The sequence below is a fragment of the Agelaius phoeniceus genome, chromosome 23 (genome assembly GCF_051311805.1).
Source record: "Agelaius phoeniceus isolate bAgePho1 chromosome 23, bAgePho1.hap1, whole genome shotgun sequence".
In the NCBI taxonomy this organism is placed as follows: Eukaryota; Metazoa; Chordata; class Aves; order Passeriformes; family Icteridae; genus Agelaius; species Agelaius phoeniceus.
Window position 1 is genome coordinate 8,458,223 of NC_135287.1, and position 19,057 is coordinate 8,477,279.

At 50.0% G+C, this 19,057-nt stretch overlaps 1 long non-coding RNA gene across 1 annotated transcript; it reads left to right on the forward strand.

Moving 5' to 3' along the window:
• Positions 1-13,881: 13,881 nt before the first annotated feature.
• Positions 13,882-17,590, forward strand: LOC143695649 (uncharacterized). Its single transcript, XR_013185070.1, has 7 exons — positions 13,882-14,008; positions 14,086-15,176; positions 15,253-15,294; positions 15,390-15,433; positions 15,535-15,578; positions 15,660-15,700; positions 15,782-17,590. It is a non-coding gene; the product is annotated as an uncharacterized LOC143695649 (long non-coding RNA).
• The last annotated feature ends 1,467 nt before the right edge of the window (positions 17,591-19,057 follow it).

Consider the following 19,057-nt stretch of genomic DNA (forward strand, 5'->3'; position numbering starts at 1 on the left):
ATAAAGGATTTTCCTAACAAAGGTAAGCTTAAAGCTGGTACTTAGGCTAGTTTTAACTTAACTCTTTCAATTTAACAATATCTTCTTTGGTCTGTTTTACATCATCTCCTTCTGTCAATTTTTTTCATACGCGAATTTTTCTACTTGTGCGTACCCCTCAATCTATAATCTATAATATTTCAATAATCTAGGTAATTTTCTGATCTCTCTCTTTGAAGAGGGAGGGAGAAGGAATAAAATTCTTGCAATTTTCTCATGGTTGGTTTTCTAGCTACTTTTATTTATTAAGTGTCTAAGATATTTTACCACCGGGTAGTGAGTCTGAGTTCTTTTATTAACCTCCCTTTAATCTTGTACTAGTCTATAACTCCCATCAGACTTTACTGGGGGAAAATGGATATTATGAGGAGACATACAAGGTTCTAATGCCCCATCCTTTATTAGTCCTTCTATTACCGGCTTCAAACCTTCCCGTCCTTCTAAAGATACAGGATACTGACGTACACGTACGGGACAATCTTCTCTCTCAATTGTAACCCTTATGGGGTCGATATTTAATCTTCCCCTATTTCCTTCCCCACCTCAAACTTCTTTGTTGATTTTTTTTTCCTTCATCCTCTTGGCCTAATTTTAAAACTCTAGCTGTCATTTTCCCATTTTCTGATATTACTCCTATTCTTAATTGCACTTGTAAGACTCTTCCCAATAAATTGCTACCTGCCCCTGGGACCAATAAGACATCTCCCATCCAAATTCTAGTTTCTTCCCTCAATTACTACATCTTTAATGACCAGAAATGTAAAACTTTCCCTCTTTGCCCCTGTTACTTTCACTATATGTTTGCTCACACTGTAACTTTTTGGAATGTTTAACAGGCAGGTTCTCTCTGCCCCTGTGTCTATTACAAATTCCAATTCTTCTTCTTGGGGACCCACTTTTAAAGTTATCACAGGCTCCAGATGGTATTTGTCCCCCCCAGAAAATTAGAGCTTATGACCTCCCTATTCCTCCTCTGTGCCCATCTCTTTAAAGATTTTCAGATCTTCCGCTTACTTAGGACCATTTTCCTATTTCTCTTAAGTTTGTTTATCTATTTAGCTGACGTTTCTTCTTTCCTCTCTAAAAACTGTCCCTTAAAAACTTTTTTTTTTCCCCTGCATTTCACCTTTGATATGCTGTCTCATTTATTCCTTTGATTATGTAATTACAATAATTATTCATGTGTTTACTCCCCTTCTCGTTATTTTTACCCTGCTCAGGAGGTACAGTTGGCATTTTGTCTTCTCTGGGGGTCCCCACAGATGATCTTTTTTCCTAAGCTTTTATTTCAGCTGCTCTGATTAATTGCCTTTCTTCCTGAGAAAAATATTATTGTCATTACAGACCTCATCTCTTCTCAAATATAAATGTTTGGACAAAAATTGGTCTAATTGTTCAGCTATGCCTATGGGATCCTCCAAATATCCCTTTTATTTATTTCTTAAAATTTCAGACCTCACACGAAGTCAAAGGAGCATTTACAAACCCTGGTCCGCCCCCTCCTATGGGAACCTCTTTTAATGGAAATAGACCAATCCCTTTATCCCATTCTTTTTGGATTTTTATCTTCTACAGTTTTTCTCCCGTATTTTTAGGAAGAATCAGGAGACGGCTTTCTTTTGCCTGAACTTTTAGTGTTTCGATAAGGTGATTCCTTTAGATCTAGAGTTCCGCTGAGCAGCCGGAGCTGTGGTTACCAAGGGAACGGAGCTCAGGGCGGGACGTGGGAACTCGGCACAGCTCAGAGTCTCGGTCCTCCAAAGGCGGGGTCTGCAGGGGGAATCGCCCGAGGGGCTCGGCACAGCTCCGGGTCTGGGTGCTCCAAAGGCGGGGTCTGCAGGGGGAATCGCCCGAGGGGCTCGGCACAGCTCAGGGTCTCGGTCCTCCAAAGGCGGGGTCTGCAGCCGGGATCGTCCCAGGGGCTGTTCCGGTGCAGACCGAGCCGCAGCGTGGATCGGCCCCACGTGGCTCACGGCGGCTGATCCGGCAGAGACGAAGCCGGCGACTGACCCCGGCTGCAGCGGCGGGAGCCGAGCAGAGCCAGGGCAGCCGGGGATGGGACAGACGGGACCCCCCCTCGGTGCGGTCAGCGCGGTACCCACGGTGCACACGGCAGGACGGACCCCCCGCCCCTTCCGCCCGGCACGGCCAGCGGAGCGGCCGCGGGCCAGGCGGCCGGGACCGGGACAGACGGACCGGAACAGACGGACCGGGCCAGACGCACAGGGGCTGGGGCAGCCGCGAACGAGTGGGGAAACAAACGGGAATGGATGAGGTAATATTTCTATAAGCAAGATTGAAATGAAAGCGAGCTTTGAGATCCCTCAGTTACTGAACAACAGGAAAACAATGGTGTGGCCAGCTGAAGGTAATCCCCTGTGATGGAACAACACCCTCTGCCTGCAGACAGCTCCAAGGGGCTGAGCAGACCCTACCAGCTTGGCAGAAGGGGTCCAAAGAGGAGCTTTTAGGGTTTAAAATGTAACACAGTACGGTAATGTAGTGATTCTTATACGCCATATGGAAATGCTATAGGATTTGTGTATTGTACTAGATTGGTTAGTGAGAAGTAGAATATTCAACACAGAAGATGATTTATTGTATTGTAATGGGAACTTCACTCTCTTGACCATTTACTTGCTTACCCCTATTTACTCTCTTATGCTTTTGCTCTCTTACCTTTTTATGCTCTTACCCTCTCATCCTCTCAACCCCTCTCTTCTCTCAGGCATGCTCTGAGCTGTGGCTGGCAATAAACCCCAAGTTTCAAAAGGCCCCTGCCCCCAGGCCCTTTGCAATAAACCCCAAGTTCCAAAAGGCTCCTGCCCCCAGGCCCTTTGCAATAAACCCCAAGTTCCACGACCTGGCTTCAGAGATCTCTCGTCTCTGTCCGTCCTGACCGTGCTACCCCCCGATGCTCCTACAGGTAGAAACTCACTCACTAGCAAGGAAAAATCCTTCCAAAGCATTTTTTCTATTTTTATCCTCTGAGTGTCCAACTTATTTTGCTAAATTTCTACAGATTGGAGTTCAAATTACCATTTCTGACCAGTGCAGAGACAAATGATGAAACATTCCTGAGTTATTCTTACTCTTCAACTAATGGAAGTAGCCAGCACTCAATTTGCATGATCTAACCAAAGTAGACATTTCACAGAAAAGCACTTTCTATAGCAATATTGAAAAACTATAGATTGAGGTAAAACCATCAAGTTTCTGCCCTCACTGCTGCAAAGTCACATGTTTGAAGACCATCCCACTGAATTTTCTAACGATGTGTAAATGTGTCATCTGGACCACAGGAGATAAAGCAGGGTTAAAACACTGAGCAAAACTCAAGTTAACAAACACAAGGTTCATCAACCTTGCAATAGAAGCTTGCAGAAACCTTTCAAGGCTCATCCAATAAAGCCCCGTGGCACTTTGTTCTTCCCCCTCCTCCCAAATCTCCATCCGTCTGAGCCAGCATCAGCAGGAAATTTTGCACGGAAGCTTACCAGATAAAATAGCTATATCATCTGCCATTAGTTTTAGAGAGTTCTTCACAAATAGATTAAAAATTACCTATTATTTTTTAGCTGTGTCCTAAGTTAGGGATGGGCCAAGTCCTGTGTCTTTGTCTCACAGAAAGGTGGTTCACATGTCCTTTAATATCATATGTGCAAATATTTCCAATCTGCATTCTGCCTTATCAGAAGGCTAATTAATTATTATAGTATATTACATTACATCTAAACCGATTCTGCCAAGTACTCAACCCTGCACACACCACACACTACTCGTTACTGTCACCCAACAGTCCCGACACGCACACACACTTGGCCCTGACAGGCCAAGGAAACAAAACACCATCACTTTGGGTAAACAATCTCCACGCTGCATTCTACTTCAGCACAAACACAGGCACAGCAAATGAGATAAAAATTGTTTTTCCTTCCTCTGAGGTTCAGAGAATGTGAATCCCAGAAATATTCTTGGGAAGAATTGTGCCTTGCTTTTTCTCTGTGAAGAGAAATGCGGTGACAGGTGCACCCTGGCCTCCAGGGCAAAGAATCACGGAACGGTTTGGGTGGGAAGGGACCTTGAGGTTTATCTTTGATTTATGCAACACTTCAACAGGCAAGAGGGGGCTCATCTGCTTCAGAGCTGCTTGCTTTTCTCACACCTTTCAGAAGCAAAGCCTGAAGCAAACCCTCCCAAGTTGCCCTATGGACCAGGGGACCCCTCAGCACTCGGCAACAGCTGCCGGCAAAACCTCAAACTTTTACTCACACAGGGACGAGGCCGTGCACTCGGTTGTAACCCAGATTCACTTTTTCCAACAGTAGCCTCGAACTTTCTTTGTTCTCTCTGCAGGCCATTTTGCAAGCACACCAATTAACAGACTACACAAGTTTCACCAGCAGACTTCAGCTAAATCCAAAATTGGTTTCTACCCCGAGTAAAATTTCCAACCCTCTGTTCCAACCTGCGATGTTTGGAATTTTAGGAGGTGGCAGCCCACTTGAGATCAAAGGTCCCGGGCAGGGTGCAGGCCCACGGACACAGATGCCATCCCTTTTCCACGGGAAACAAAACTCATCACCCCAGTTTCCTTACATCAGTTTGCCAAAGACGTTCACCGCTCCCAGGTCACTCAGAGTTCTCGTTGGCTGCAAACTCGGTCTTGGAGTTACGGAATTACGCTTCCTCCTAACACTCACCTCCCCACCTCAGCCCCCTGCTGCTGCGTCCCCTTCTCCGCCCCTAACCCTACTTCATTTTCCAGCCCGCCCTTGCTCCATCCCTCACACTCCACCCTTAACCCGTCCCACCACACTTCCCGCTCCATCCGTTACTTCACCCACCGCCCAAGCAGATGCCTTGAGGGGCAAAGTGGGGGCTGCTTGAGGGTGACAGGTGAACCAGCCCTCACACCACCCCTAACCTTACCCTAAAACCACCCCTAACCAGGTGGAGAGTGCACGGTGGAGGCCAGGGGGCCAAGGGACAACACCAGAGTTCTCGGGGTGGCACACAGACATTGCGGGCTGAGGGGCAAGGAGGGGGAGGCTTGACAGACGGAGAGCTCACACCGAGGGTTAGGGGTACAACAAAGACACAGGGTAGCAGGTAGGGTTAGGGTACAGGTGCAGCAGCCCTCAACCCAACCCCAAGGTCACCCTAAAGAGCACCCCTAGGACCCCAGTTTTCCCCAACAGCAGCACAAGGCAATAACCCCAATGCTGGGACAGCCCCAGAACTCTCCCAGCAGCTGCAGGCAGCAACCCTAATAAAAACGTTGCAATGATGTTTGTGGTCTAGAGAGTGACAGGTAGGAGTTGGGTGCTGAGCAGTTTTTTAGGGTTTTTTTAAGGGTTTTTCTCATGGCTTTAAAAGGATGTTTTAGGGCTTTTTTGGAGGAGTTTTCCAGGAATTTTCCGGAAACGTTTAGGATACTTTTAGGGCTTTTTCAGGGCTTTTAAAAGATTTTGTTAGGGTATTTTAAGGGCTTTCTTAGTACTTTTAAGAATTGTTTGGGGGGGGATTTGGGTGTTCTTGGGGGTTTTTTAGGACTATTGAGGGTATGTGGAGGACTTTTTAGGGCTAGGGTATTTTTAGGGTTTTTGAGGAAATTTTTAGGTTTTTTAGGGTCTTATCAGGGCATTTTAAGGATTTTTGGGGTATTTTTTGAGCTCTTTTTGGACTATTTAGGGTATATTTAGGGATTTCTAAAGGTTCTTTGGGGATTTTTAGGGTTTTTTAAAAGTAGGATATTTCCAGTGTATTCTAACAGCATTCTGAGGCTGTTTTTAGGTTTTCATGGAGTTTTTAGGACATTTTGAAGATCAGGAGGTTTTCAGGGAATTTTTAGGTTTTTTTAGGGTCTTTTCATGGCACAACACATGGAAGCTGAGGGGCAGCTTGAGGGGCACTGTGGGGGCTTGAGGGTGACAGAGGCTGGGAGCTGAGGGAGGAACAGGGAGAGGGGACAGCGGGTGACACACAGAGATGCTGAGGGTGGCAGGGGCAGCTGTAGGGTGACACAGAGAAGCTGGGGGCTGAGGGGCAAAGGAGAGGGGTCAAGGGTGACACACAGGAGCTGAGGGCTGGGGGGCAGAGGGACCGGTTGAGAGGTAAAGGGAGAGGGCTTGAGGGCTGGACAGTCCAGTGGAGATCAGGGGTACAGGGTACAGCTGTACCACCCCTCACCCCAGCCCTAACCTCAGCCTAAGCAGCCCCCCTAAAAACAGCCTTTTCCCCCAACAGCAGCACAACCCAGCAACCCTAACAGCGAGACCAGACAGCAACCCTCACACAGCAGCACAATGACAGAACCCTCAGAGGACAACAGACCCACTGCAAAAAGGTAGGGATGACATCTGTGGGCTAGACAGCAAGAGGTAGAGTTCGGAGACTGAGCACGTCTTTGTGAGGTTTCTTTCCAGGACTTTTAAAGGTATTTAGGAGATTTTGGAAGGGACTTTTCTGGGACTACTTAGGGTATTGTTGGGGCTTTTTCAAAGCCATTTTATGAGTCTTTAGCATATTTGGAAGATTATGGTCAGGGTCAGAGAAAACACCCTCCGAAAAGGCAGAGTTTTAGGACTGCAGCGGAATGCTTTAGCAAGGGGCCAGCGGCGGCACAGTGGGTCGGGTCCCACGCTGCCAGTCCGAAGGCTGTAAGTTTTAGACCCAGCTAAGTTGTTGTGGTTAGGGTTAGATGCTCTCAGCTTTGGTCTGGGAGAACTTCTGCACAGAAAAACTCACCCCCCGCGTCTCCCGACGCCAGTTTGCAGGAGGTGCTCGGCACTGCCAGGGCAGCCCAAGTTCTCGGCGGGGGCAGCTTTGCTCCCGGAGAAATCCTGCGCCGGCCCTCTTCCCCGTAAAGCCAAACTCACCCCCGCTGCGCGTCGACGTCCGTTCGCAGGAGGCACGTGGCACTCCAAGGGCGGCGAGAGTTCTCGGCGTCGGCAGCCGCGGTCCGTGAGAAATCGTTCTCTGCGGTTTTGGAGGCCGAATTGCAGTTTCAGCCACGGGCACACAGAGAGGAAAGACGGTTAATTTCCTTAGAAAGGAAAGTCTGGCACCCCATGGTTTAAGGGGCAGACGAAGGGCTGTGCAGGGGAAGGAACTCCTCACAGGACCTTTCTTCACCTCAAGCCCACTCCAAGGTCTAGCAGCCCCCGTGTGCCCAGCTGCTTTCAGAGGGTTACCCAGGCACACCCACACAGGGAGCCGCTAGTCCAGGGGGGCTAACAGGAGCATCCCAAGGGTCCCTCCAGGAACTACGGTCGGAGCATCCAGCACGGACTAGGGAGCAGCCAGACCCACCTCGGCACGGAGCAACACTTTGAGAAAATGCCAAGGGAAGAGCCCTTTTGCCAAGGGGCAGCATCTGAGCAGGCCAGGCAGCATGTGGGGTTCCAGGAGAGAGCTTTCAACTTTCCCCTTTTACTGTGTCAGTCCCTCCCCAGGGCCCCCAGACCCTCCACAGCACTCCCAGACAGGAGAGGAGTTATTAGGAGAAAAAGGGTTTAGAAAAAAGGGAAAAAGCTTCCTTTTCCTTTATTCTTTGTGTTCAAACTGGGAGGAAGTCTGCTTCCCCTGCAATTTTAATGGTCTCAGTTGAAAGAACCCCTGCCTTTTTTATGCTGTTAGGGGTGTTAATTGACAGGGAGTCCTCATTTTCTATTATTTTCCAGTTTAAGTAGAAGGGGAAAATCTTGCCAATGTTTCTTATGGGTTTGAATTAAGGGTAGCCACCCCCTTTTTGTTGTCCTGAGGCCTAAATTGAGGGAGAAGCCCAGCTATCCCTCCATAAGAGTTTGAACTGAGGGAAAAATCCCTCTTTTTTCATCACTGGAGAGATTTAAAGTGATGAAAACCCCTCTTTTCCCAGTATTAAGGAGAATAAATTAAAGGGCAGAAGCTATTTATTTGCTATTGTATTAGTTTCAGTAGAGGTAGCTGCCCCATTTCCTCTGTTTAAGGGGTGCACTGGAAGGAAGCTCTGCCTTTTTCAGCATTTTAAGGGTTTAAAACTACATTTCACGGCCCTTCTTTCTGTGCCATAGGACCAAGTATCTCAGAGCAGGGTGAGCCTGGCATACACTTAACCCTTACACTGCCTGGGAAGCTTTTATTTTTCTTATTTTTACTTACAATGTAGATAGGCCTAATTAGAGGTCCCAAGGAGACTTAGACTATTCATATCATAAGCATTCTTTTCCACCCAGCATAGTCATACATGAAGTACTACCTAGTAGCCACTAAGGAATAATTATGTAAGTTAACAGCAAATTGCCCAATTTATCTAGTTATGCTGCCTAAACAGAAACTTTTATTTCTTATCAGTTTCCTGCCCTTTTACTCCAAGTAGTTGTTGCAAAAAAAGAAAGCACTGTTATTTTTCTGAAGAGTTTTCTTCTATAACAAGCCCTTTGCTCCCCTTGACCTCAAGTCAGAGGAGCCAAACAGCAGCAGCTGCTCTGAGGGTTTTTATACCCGGTGGGATCAGCCCCCTCCCTTTTCCCGGGTGCCACGGGAACGAGAGGCGGGCACCATCAGGGGTATATTAACCCCAGCCTTTGCTCAGGGCCTTCATTCCCCCTCTGGGAGGTGCTGGGATAAGAGCTCTCCTCTCATTTCAGTCAAGAGGCTCTTTCAGCTTATTTCAGCTTGTTTTCAGCAGGTGTTTCTGGGTATCTAAAGCAACAGAGGCTTTGAAGATACTGTGAAGAAAGCAGCATAGAATACAGGGCGTATTTAAGTTCATAATTTTGGGTTTTGTGTTTAGGGGTGGTGAAGCGCATTTGTAATTTCTGGTTTTGTTCTGATTTCGTTTTGTATTTTTTTTTTAGGAGGAGTGCAGCTTCCAGAGGCTCCAGGTTGTGTTAATTACAACACTTTCTTCAGCAGATTCGTTGTGTCACAGGAGGGATCTGCCCAGCGTCCAAGATGATGTTTGAGATTGAGGCTTCAGGTGAGTTGAGGATTGTGACTGGGAGAGGGAGGCTGAGCAGGTATCCAGTTAGGAGTTATTGTTGGGGGGGTGGTTTTGAAGGCAGCAGGGTGAGAAAGGGTGTTTATTTGAGCCCCCCACCCAAGGCCTTTTAGAAGCCGAGCAGAGGCATTCGCACGTCTTACAGCACACAAGGTCATCCACTGCACTCACAGGAATGCCATTTCACTTTGCCTTTCTCTAACCCAGGTGCCACTCACAATAATGGCCATAGCCTTGGAATCAGGATGAAGCAGGAGCCTGAAGGAGCCAGGCACACTCAGGAGAGGGCAAGTAGCCTACTCGCTGGGATTTGGCCCACATAACTCTGTACTCATACTTTGGTTTTGTTTTTCTTTATTGTAGCTGACCGAGAGGCTAACAGGCAATCACGGGGCCCTCCGAGGCAGACTCATTTCAGGTGCAACGTGGACCCTCATCACCGATCATCCAAAAGATAAGTCGGGGCCACGGCCCGGAGATGGGACAATGGGAGAGCAGCGGGTTGGGAGTTCCTGGGACAGATTTAAAAATTAGCGGAGGGAAAAGCAATCTTCTCCAAGGGGCCTCTTAGGACATCTAAAGGGAGAGGCTCTACTTGTGACGGCAGCTTTCAGGCGGGCAGCACAGAACAGTTCCGGTCCACGTCGTGTTGTCCGGCGTACCGTGTTACCTAGCGTGTCTTTGGGGTCCCTTTTGCCTTTTCCCCTCGAGACCCTCACCACAAGCATAATGTGTTGTGTTTGTTGTCCCCCTGTTTGTCACGTTCCGTGTCACGGGTGTCTGCACATATTTGTGCCGGAGCTGCTCTGCCCTGCCCTGCCGCATAGCCTGCTGCAACAGGACAAGTCCCAGGGACTTGCAGTTTGTGGGGCGTTGCCAGACTCTAGATGATATTCCTAGATAGACAGAAGATGTTTGGAGCTGTGAAGTTATCCCGCAGCCCTCTGACTTTTGTCCTCACTTTCTTTCAGACACAGAAGGATAAAATCCAGGGCGAAATCCATCCACCCATCCCGAGTGAGGAGGTCCCCCCGAGCAGGTCAGTCACAGTTGGTCTCTGCAGGGGGAGTGTAAAGTGTGAATCTGTTACAGCACTGCTCTTTTTCTTTTTAGGAGGTAAAGCTGGATATCAACAGTCAAGATGAGGTGGGCAAGGTGAGCATTGAGTAGCGTCCAGAAGCAGTTGTTATTGCTCCAGTCTCACTTTCCGGTGCAACTCTAAGCATCCGTTCCTGTTTCTGCGCTTTAGGCAATCCACTCGGAGTACGCCGAGCCCCAGTCACCAACCGGCCGACACACCGGGTGCGCCGCTCTCCCGAGCCCTGCGGAAGTATCACGGGACTCGTCGATGAAGCCTCTGCCTTTTCTGTTTAAAGGTGTCACCAGGGTAGCCTTGGGCACAGGCTGAGGAGTCACGGTGAGTTGGGGAAGTAGGGAGGAGGAGCGAGGGTCCCCTCAGGTTTCAGCAATGCCACATCACCTCGTCTCCTTTTAACCCAGGCTTACCCCGTGACAACGGCATCAGCCTCGGAGCATGGCCGAAGGGTGCAGCCCCAGGAGCCAGGCATTCTTGGGAAAACGGTGAGTGGCAGAATTGTTGGGTTTTGGCCAGTGTGCTGCAGAGATCATGCATTGATATTTGCATTTCTTTCACGTAGCTGACTAAGAAACAACAGGGAGTTGTTGAACAACAGTGCCAGCAAGAACTTCCCAGATGTTGAAGCTGTCTTATTTTGCACCTGACACGGACCCACATCCCCAGCTGTGCGAGAGATAAGTAGAGGGCTACAACCCAGAGAGGGGATGAAAGCGGGGCGCAGGGTAGGGACCCACCGGGAGGGGTTTTTGAGTCTCCTTTGCAGATGGGGGTGTCCATGAAGCGGCCCCCTAGGCCCCTAAAAGCAAAGCCTGACTTTGGATCACAGTGCTGAGGTGCGCAGGGCAGAGCAGTACCGGTGTGTATCGTGTCACTTCTCTTTTGTGTATTATGTGTGTTTGGATGTGTCATGTCCTTTACCTTAGGGTTTGGAGGGGCCTGTCAGAAACCCTGGCATCATTGTTAGCATCTGCGATCTCTGCATTCCTCGGCCTGGCAGCCAGGCCATAGAACTTTGGACTCAGGAGCTCAGACAGGCATCAGACTCTCTTGTCTCTTTAGAAGCATCCGGTCAGGTGTCTTTTCAGGTCTTGTTCTGAGCTGTATGGACAGCTCTGCCCCGCCAGGATCCATTATGGCAGACTAGGACTCGAAAGAATGTGAGGGCAGGTAGAGGCTTCTGACCGTGGGATTCTCGGGCATCCATCTTTGCAGTTCTTGGAATAAATCATTCAGTTAGCATCTTCTTCCTCCAGGTTTTCTGAGCCTCATCAGCTCACCATCGGTCTCCCCTCGGTCATCTCCTTTTGCATTCTCTCAGTCCTCGCAGCCATTTTCCTTGCCAGGAGATTTCTGTCCGTGTCGTGTCCCCGTTGTTTGTCACGTCCTGTCTGTCCTGTGTCACGGGTGTCTGCACACATATTTGTTCCGGAGCTGCTCTGCCCTGCCGCATAGCCCGGTGCAATAGGAGAAGTCCCGGGGACTTGAAGTTTGTAATGTGGGCTGTAGTTGGACTCTAGACGGGATTTGTAGATGCAGACAAAATATCTGGAGCTCTTAAGTTATCCTACAACAGTTTGACTGTTGTCCTGACTTTTTTTTCAGATTCAGATGGATGAAATGTGTGCCGGAGGGCCCCATCCCGGGTGAGCGCTTTCCCCCGAGCAGGTGAGGCACCATTTGTCTCTGCAGCAGAAGTGTATGTGGTGACTCTGTTACAGCTCTGTTCTTTGTCTTTCTTTTTAGGAAGTAAATCTGGATACCAGCAGTCAAGGTGAGCAGTGGAGAGAAGTAGTTGTTATTGCTCCAGTCTCAGTTTCTGGTGCTGCTCTAAGCTTCCTTTCTCTTTTTTGTGCCTTAGGCAATCCACTCGGAGCCTGCCAAGCCCCCGTCACCAGCCGGCCGATGCGCCGGGTTCCCTGCATGTGCGAGCCCTGTGGATGCATTAGAGGACCTGGTGATGAAGCCCTGAACTCTTCTATTTAAAGGTGCCATCCAGGTGGCCTTGGGCAGCTGCCAAGGAGTCGCGGTGAGTCAGGGAAGTAGGGAGGAGGAGCGAGGGTCCCCTCAGGTTTCAGCCATGCCAAATCACCTCATCTCCTCTCAACCCAGGCACCCCCCGTGACGACGGCCTCGGTCTCCGAGCGTGCCCGAAGCGTGCGGCCCGGGCAGCTGAGCGTTCTTAGGAGAAGGGTGAGTAGCAGACTTGTGGGGTTTTGGCCGAGGGGCTGCCAAGATCGGGCACTGATGTTTGGTTTTCTTTAATACAGCTGCCTGAGAGACACCAGCCCGGTGCCAGCAGGACCTTCCCGGCTGACGAGGCGGCCTTTCTTCGCACCCGAGACCGGCATCCCCAGCTGTGCGAGAGATAAGTAGAGGGCCACGACCCACAGGGGGGATGAAAGCAGGGGGCTGGTTTGGCAATTACTGGGAGGGGTTTTTGAGTCCCCTTTTGGAGATTGGGGGTGTCCATGAAGCGGCCCCTTAGGCCCCATCAAAGCAAAGCCTGACTTTGGATCACAGTGCTGAGGTGCGCAGGGCAGAGCAGTCCCGGTGTGTATCGTGTCACTTGTCTTTTGTGTATTACGTGTGTGTGGATATGTCATGTCTTTTACCTTAGGCCTTGGAGGGGCCTGTCAGAAACCCTGGCATCATTGTTAGCATCTGCGATCTCTGCATTCCTCGGCCTGGCAGCCAGGCCATAGAACTTTGGACTCAGGAGCTCAGACAGGCATCAGACTCTCTTGTCTCTTTAGAAGCATCCGGTCAGGTGTCTTTTCAGGTCTTGTTCTGAGCTGTATGGACAGCTCTGCCCCGCCAGGATCCATTATGGCAGACTAGGACTCGAAAGAATGTGAGGGCAGGTAGAGGCTTCTGACCGTGGGATTCTCGGGCATCCATCTTTGCAGTTCTTGGAATAAATCATTCAGTTAGCATCTTCTTCCTCCAGGTTTTCTGAGCCTCATCAGCTCACCATCGGTCTCCCCTCGGTCATCTCCTTTTGCATTCTCTCAGTCCTCGCAGCCATTTTCCTTGCCAGGAGATTTCTGTCCGTGTCGTGTCCCCGTTGTTTGTCACGTCCTGTCTGTCCTGTGTCACGGGTGTCTGCACACATATTTGTTCCGGAGCTGCTCTGCCCTGCCGCATAGCCCGGTGCAATAGGAGAAGTCCCGGGGACTTGAAGTTTGTAATGTGGGCTGTAGTTGGACTCTAGACGGGATTTGTAGATGCAGACAAAATATCTGGAGCTCTTAAGTTATCCTACAACAGTTTGACTGTTGTCCTGACTTTTTTTTCAGATTCAGATGGATGAAATGTGTGCCGGAGGGCCCCATCCCGGGTGAGCGCTTTCCCCCGAGCAGGTGAGGCACCATTTGTCTCTGCAGCAGAAGTGTATGTGGTGACTCTGTTACAGCTCTGTTCTTTGTCTTTCTTTTTAGGAAGTAAATCTGGATACCAGCAGTCAAGGTGAGCAGTGGAGAGAAGTAGTTGTTATTGCTCCAGTCTCAGTTTCTGGTGCTGCTCTAAGCTTCCTTTCTCTTTTTTGTGCCTTAGGCAATCCACTCGGAGCCTGCCAAGCCCCCGTCACCAGCCGGCCGATGCGCCGGGTTCCCTGCATGTGCGAGCCCTGTGGATGCATTAGAGGACCTGGTGATGAAGCCCTGAACTCTTCTATTTAAAGGTGCCATCCAGGTGGCCTTGGGCAGCTGCCAAGGAGTCGCGGTGAGTCAGGGAAGTAGGGAGGAGGAGCGAGGGTCCCCTCAGGTTTCAGCCATGCCAAATCACCTCATCTCCTCTCAACCCAGGCACCCCCCGTGACGACGGCCTCGGTCTCCGAGCGTGCCCGAAGCGTGCGGCCCGGGCAGCTGAGCGTTCTTAGGAGAAGGGTGAGTAGCAGACTTGTGGGGTTTTGGCCGAGGGGCTGCCAAGATCGGGCACTGATGTTTGGTTTTCTTTAATACAGCTGCCTGAGAGACACCAGCCCGGTGCCAGCAGGACCTTCCCGGCTGACGAGGCGGCCTTTCTTCGCACCCGAGACCGGCATCCCCAGCTGTGCGAGAGATAAGTAGAGGGCCACGACCCACAGGGGGGATGAAAGCAGGGGGCTGGTTTGGCAATTACTGGGAGGGGTTTTTGAGTCCCCTTTTGGAGATTGGGGGTGTCCATGAAGCGGCCCCTTAGGCCCCATCAAAGCAAAGCCTGACTTTGGATCACAGTGCTGAGGTGCGCAGGGCAGAGCAGTCCCGGTGTGTATCGTGTCACTTGTCTTTTGTGTATTACGTGTGTGTGGATATGTCATGTCTTTTACCTTAGGCCTTGGAGGGGCCTGTCAGAAACCCTGGCATCATTGTTAGCATCTGCGATCTCTGCATTCCTCGGCCTGGCAGCCAGGCCATAGAACTTTGGACTCAGGAGCTCAGACAGGCATCAGACTCTCTTGTCTCTTTAGAAGCATCCGGTCAGATGTCTTTTCAGGTCTTGTTCTGAGCTGTATGGACAGCTCTGCCCCGCCAGGATCCATTATGGCAGACTAGGACTTGAAAGAACATGAGGGCAGGCAGATGCTTCTGGCTGTAGCATTCTCGGGCATCCATCTTTGCAGTTCTTGGAATAAATCATTCAGTTTAGCATCTTCTTCCTCCAGGTTTCTCTGAGCCTCGTCAGCTCACCATCAGTCTCCCCTCGGTCATATCATTTGGCATCTTCTCAGTCCTTGCAGTCATCCTTCTTGCCCAGAGATTTCTGTCTGTGTTGTGTGCCTGTTGTTTGTTGTGTCCTGTCTGTCCTGTGTCACGGGTGTCTGCACACATTTGTTCCGGAGCTGCTCTGCCCTGCCGCATAGCCTGGTGCAATAGGAGAAGTCCCGGGGAGTTGAAATTTGTAATGTGGGGTGTGGTTGGACTCTAGGTGCAATGTGTAGATGGACACAAGATATCTGGAGCTCTTAAGTTATCCTGCAGCCCTTTGACTTTTGTCCTAACTTTCTTTCAGATGCAGAAGGATAAAATCCAGGGCAGAGCCCCCCATCCCAGTTGAGGGGATTGCCCCGAGCAGGTCAGTCACCATTTGTCTGTGCAGAGGAAGCATAAATGGTGGCCATTACAGCATTGTTCTTTGTTTCTCTTTTTAGGAGGTCAAGGCTGAGAGCAGCAGTCCAGGCTGAGTGGGCAAGGTGAGCATTGATTATCATACAGAAGCAGTTGTTATTGCTGAGTTCTCAGTTTTGGTGCAGCTCTAAGCATCTCCTCTTGTTTTTTTTTATTTTAGGTGGTCCACTTGCCATCTATCCTGGCCGAGCACGCCCATGTCAGGTGGGTGAGAGCTTAAGGTATCAGTGTGGCATCCTTGTCAGACTTGGGAGGTTGCGTTTTCACAGAATCTCAGCATGCTTTTCCGCTTTGTTTCATTCCAGGTCCTGTCGCTGCCCTAGGCACGCCAAGGAACAGAGGAGGGCAGGTGAGTCAGAGTTTAGGCAGGCTGACTCATAGGTGAGCATTACACAGCAGCATGCTAAGCGTGTACCTTTTCTTTTTGCAGGTATCTTCCGGGCAGCCTCCGGAGTGAAATCAAGATTTGAGGTGAGCCGGGGCAGGGGTGCGGAGGAGTCCCGGGGATTGCTGTTGTTGAGGGCAATAGTCAGGTTTTCTATTTTGTCTTAGGCACCCTGAGGAGGCTCGTAGCCCAAGCTTGGAAACGGCAGCACCGAAGCCCCCACGGACACCATCTCCACGTCCATGTCCGACCGAGGATGGATTTCGTCCACTCCTCTTCCAAAAGCTAAGTGTCGGGGCCAGCGGTCGGGGGAAGGGGAAAAACCTTTACTCTCACAGGAGGCAATCAGATGTCAGCTTAGGGGACAGGTCTGTAGCGGGGCGGGCTCTCTGGAAGTAAAGGGAGAGGGTTTCCCCTCAGCCTTGCCAGAGCCTTTGCCGGGCAGGGCAGTTCCGACCCATCTCCACATTTCCGCGTACTTCGCGTCGTCCGCTTCCCTTCGGCCCGACGTCGTCACGGATCTTTCCCCCGAGGAGCTCGCCTTCACGTCCGGAGCTACGGCCACGGTCACCCGGCAGTCGGCTTCCTTCTCTAGGCTCGCCGACCCTCTCGAGCATCCTCTTAACTACTTCGGCACTAACTTCTTTTGACGAGTTCCATTTCATCATCACGTGCCATTGTCATAGGGCTCCCTTTCCTTTGGCAACATCAGCCTCTGGCACATCTTGCAGTAGCAATCTCAGGTCCCTAAGGGGACAGTGCCAGGCAGTTGTCACTTGTCTCTGTGTTATGTCATCTGTGTCTATGTTACGTCGTCCGTGTCTGTGTTATGTAGTCCGTGTCCATCGTCTTCCATGTCACAGGCCTTTGTCACGTCTCGACGCTTTATCGGCACTATTCCGTGCCACGTAGGCCGTATTCTACTTCACGTTCCTTTCCGGATATCCCTTATTCCGGCATCTTTGCATTTTTACTCTTTGAGACAGGAACGTCTCACAGGGACAAGATGTTCTCATCCGTCTTCCTTCTCACTTCTGGCGTTGGTAGTGCCTTTTTCTCCATGCCATTCTCTTGGACTTCCCGAGGGAGTGTCTTACACCCTCCTCACGTGACTGCAGGAGTTCTATAGGTTCCATCTTCCCAAGGGGTATAGGGCTCAAGAATTCATCTTCCAGAGAACTATCTCAAGTCCTGGCTTACATTGCATGTACCCACGTTGGCTTATACTGTATGTACTTATATTGTGTGTACCTATGCTGGCTTATACTGTATGCACTTACACTGTGTGTACCTATGTTGGCTTATACTGTATGTAGTTATATTGTGCGTGCCTATGCTGGTTTATACTGTATGTACTTGTACTGTATGTACTTACACTGTGTGTACCTGTGTTGGCTTATACTGTATGTACTTATATTGTGTGTGCCTATGCTGGTTTATACTGTATGTACTTACTTACACTGTGTGTACCTGTGTTGGCTTATACTGTATGTATTTATACTGTCTGTACTTACACTGTGTGTAGCTATGTTGGCTTATACTGTATGTACTTATACTTTATGTACCTATGCTGGCTTATACTGTATGTACTTACATTGCGTGTACCTTTGTTGGCTTGTACTGTATGTATTTACACTGTACCAGTTATGCTCGGAGCTGCCCTGTCCTGGCACGTAGTCACAGTTAGGTAGAAAAGTTATAAAAAATTTACTGTTCATCTGTCTTTAATGGGGTTTTGGGTAGAAAATTTATCGGTCAGAGCAGGGACAAGTCCTAGCTGTCAGATAGCCACTCATTGACCGCTTTCTGTTGTCTCACAGGTCCCCGAGGCTCCCAATTTCCCCAGAATCTACCATTTGACATCAAGGAGCGGCAGCCAGGAGAAGCGTCGAAGCGCTCTCTTCAGCGTCTCGAGTAAGGGCCACACTGAGCACGTAAGCGGGAAGAGCGTGAGTGACAGCACGTGTCTGTCTGTGTGTGTGAGCGCATGCTGACTGGATTTAACCTTGTGCGTGTGACTTTTGCTTTTCAGGTTTTTCAACTCATTTTTAAATTTAGAATAAAAAATCCCCAGCCGGGGGGTTTTTTTTTTTTCCCCCCGGCTGGGTTTTTTTTTCCCGGGTCCCGGTCGGTCAGCGAGGCGACGTTCATAGCCAAAGTTTGGGCGCGGACCGGCCAGGGACCGGGGTTTTCGTCAGGCAGGAGGACTTTTCGGGGCCTCCCGGGAACCACGTTCCCGAGGAGGGGCGGGAGTGCGTGCCGAGGGTTAGCAGAGAGGTTCAGGTGTGAGTCAGCATGGGTGTGTGTGTAAGCTGAAGGCAGTGTGTGTGTGTTGAAGGGTTCTGGGGTTGTAACCTTGTATGAGTTTTGCTTTTCAGGTTTTTCAACTCATTTTTAAATTTAGAATAAAAAATCCCCAGCCGGGGGGTTTTTTTTTTTTTCCCCCCGGCTGGGTTTTTTTTTCCTGGGTCCCGGTCGGTCGGCGAGGCGACGTTCATCGCCAAAGTTTGGGTGCGGACCGGCCAGGGACCGGGGTTTTCCTCAGGCAGGAGGATTTTTTTTGGGTGCTCTCGGGAACCACGTTCCCGAAGAGGGGCGCGAATGCGTGCCGAGGGTCAGCGGAGCGGTTGAGGTCCGATCGACTGTGGGTGTGTGTGTGTTGAAGGGGTCTAGGGTTGTAACCTTGTATGAGTTTTGCTTTTCAGGTTTTTCAACTCATTTTTAAATTTAGAATAAAAAATCCCCAGCCGGGGGGTTTTTTTTTTTTTCCCCCCGGCTGGGTTTTTTTTTCCCGGGTCCCGGTCGGTCGGCGAGGCGACGTTCATCGCCAAAGTTTGGGCGCGGACCGGCCAGGGACCGGGGTTTTCGTCAGGCAGGAGGACTTTTCGGGGCCTCCCGGGAACCACGTTCCCGAGGAGGGGCGGGAGTGCGTGCCGAGGGTTAGCAGAGAGGTTCAGGTGTGAGTCAGCATGGGTGTGTGTGTAAGCTGAAGGCAGTGTGTGTGTGTTGAAGGGTTCTGGGGTTGTAACCTTGTATGAGTTTTGCTTTTCAGGTTTTTCAACTCATTTTTAAATTTAGAATAAAAAATCCCCAGCTGGGGGGTTTTTTTTTTTTTCCCCCCGGCTGGGTTTTTTTTTCCCGGGTCCCGGTCGGTCGGCGAGGCGACGTTCATCGCCAAAGTTTGGGCGCGGACCGGCCAGGGACCGGGGTTTTCGTCAGGCAGGAGGATTTTTTTGTGGTCCTGGGAACCACGTTCCTCAGGAGCAATGATTACTGGGGTGTAATTTAGCATTTGTGATGGCAGCAATGGTGAGTTTGTGTGTCATGTGAAGGGGGTGTTAATGGAAGATGAGTGTTGTTTTCTGTGTGCTTTTGTTGTTTTGGGTGTCCTATGACAATAAATCAACCTGTAATGAAAATAGAAAAAGGTTATCATCTTGTGT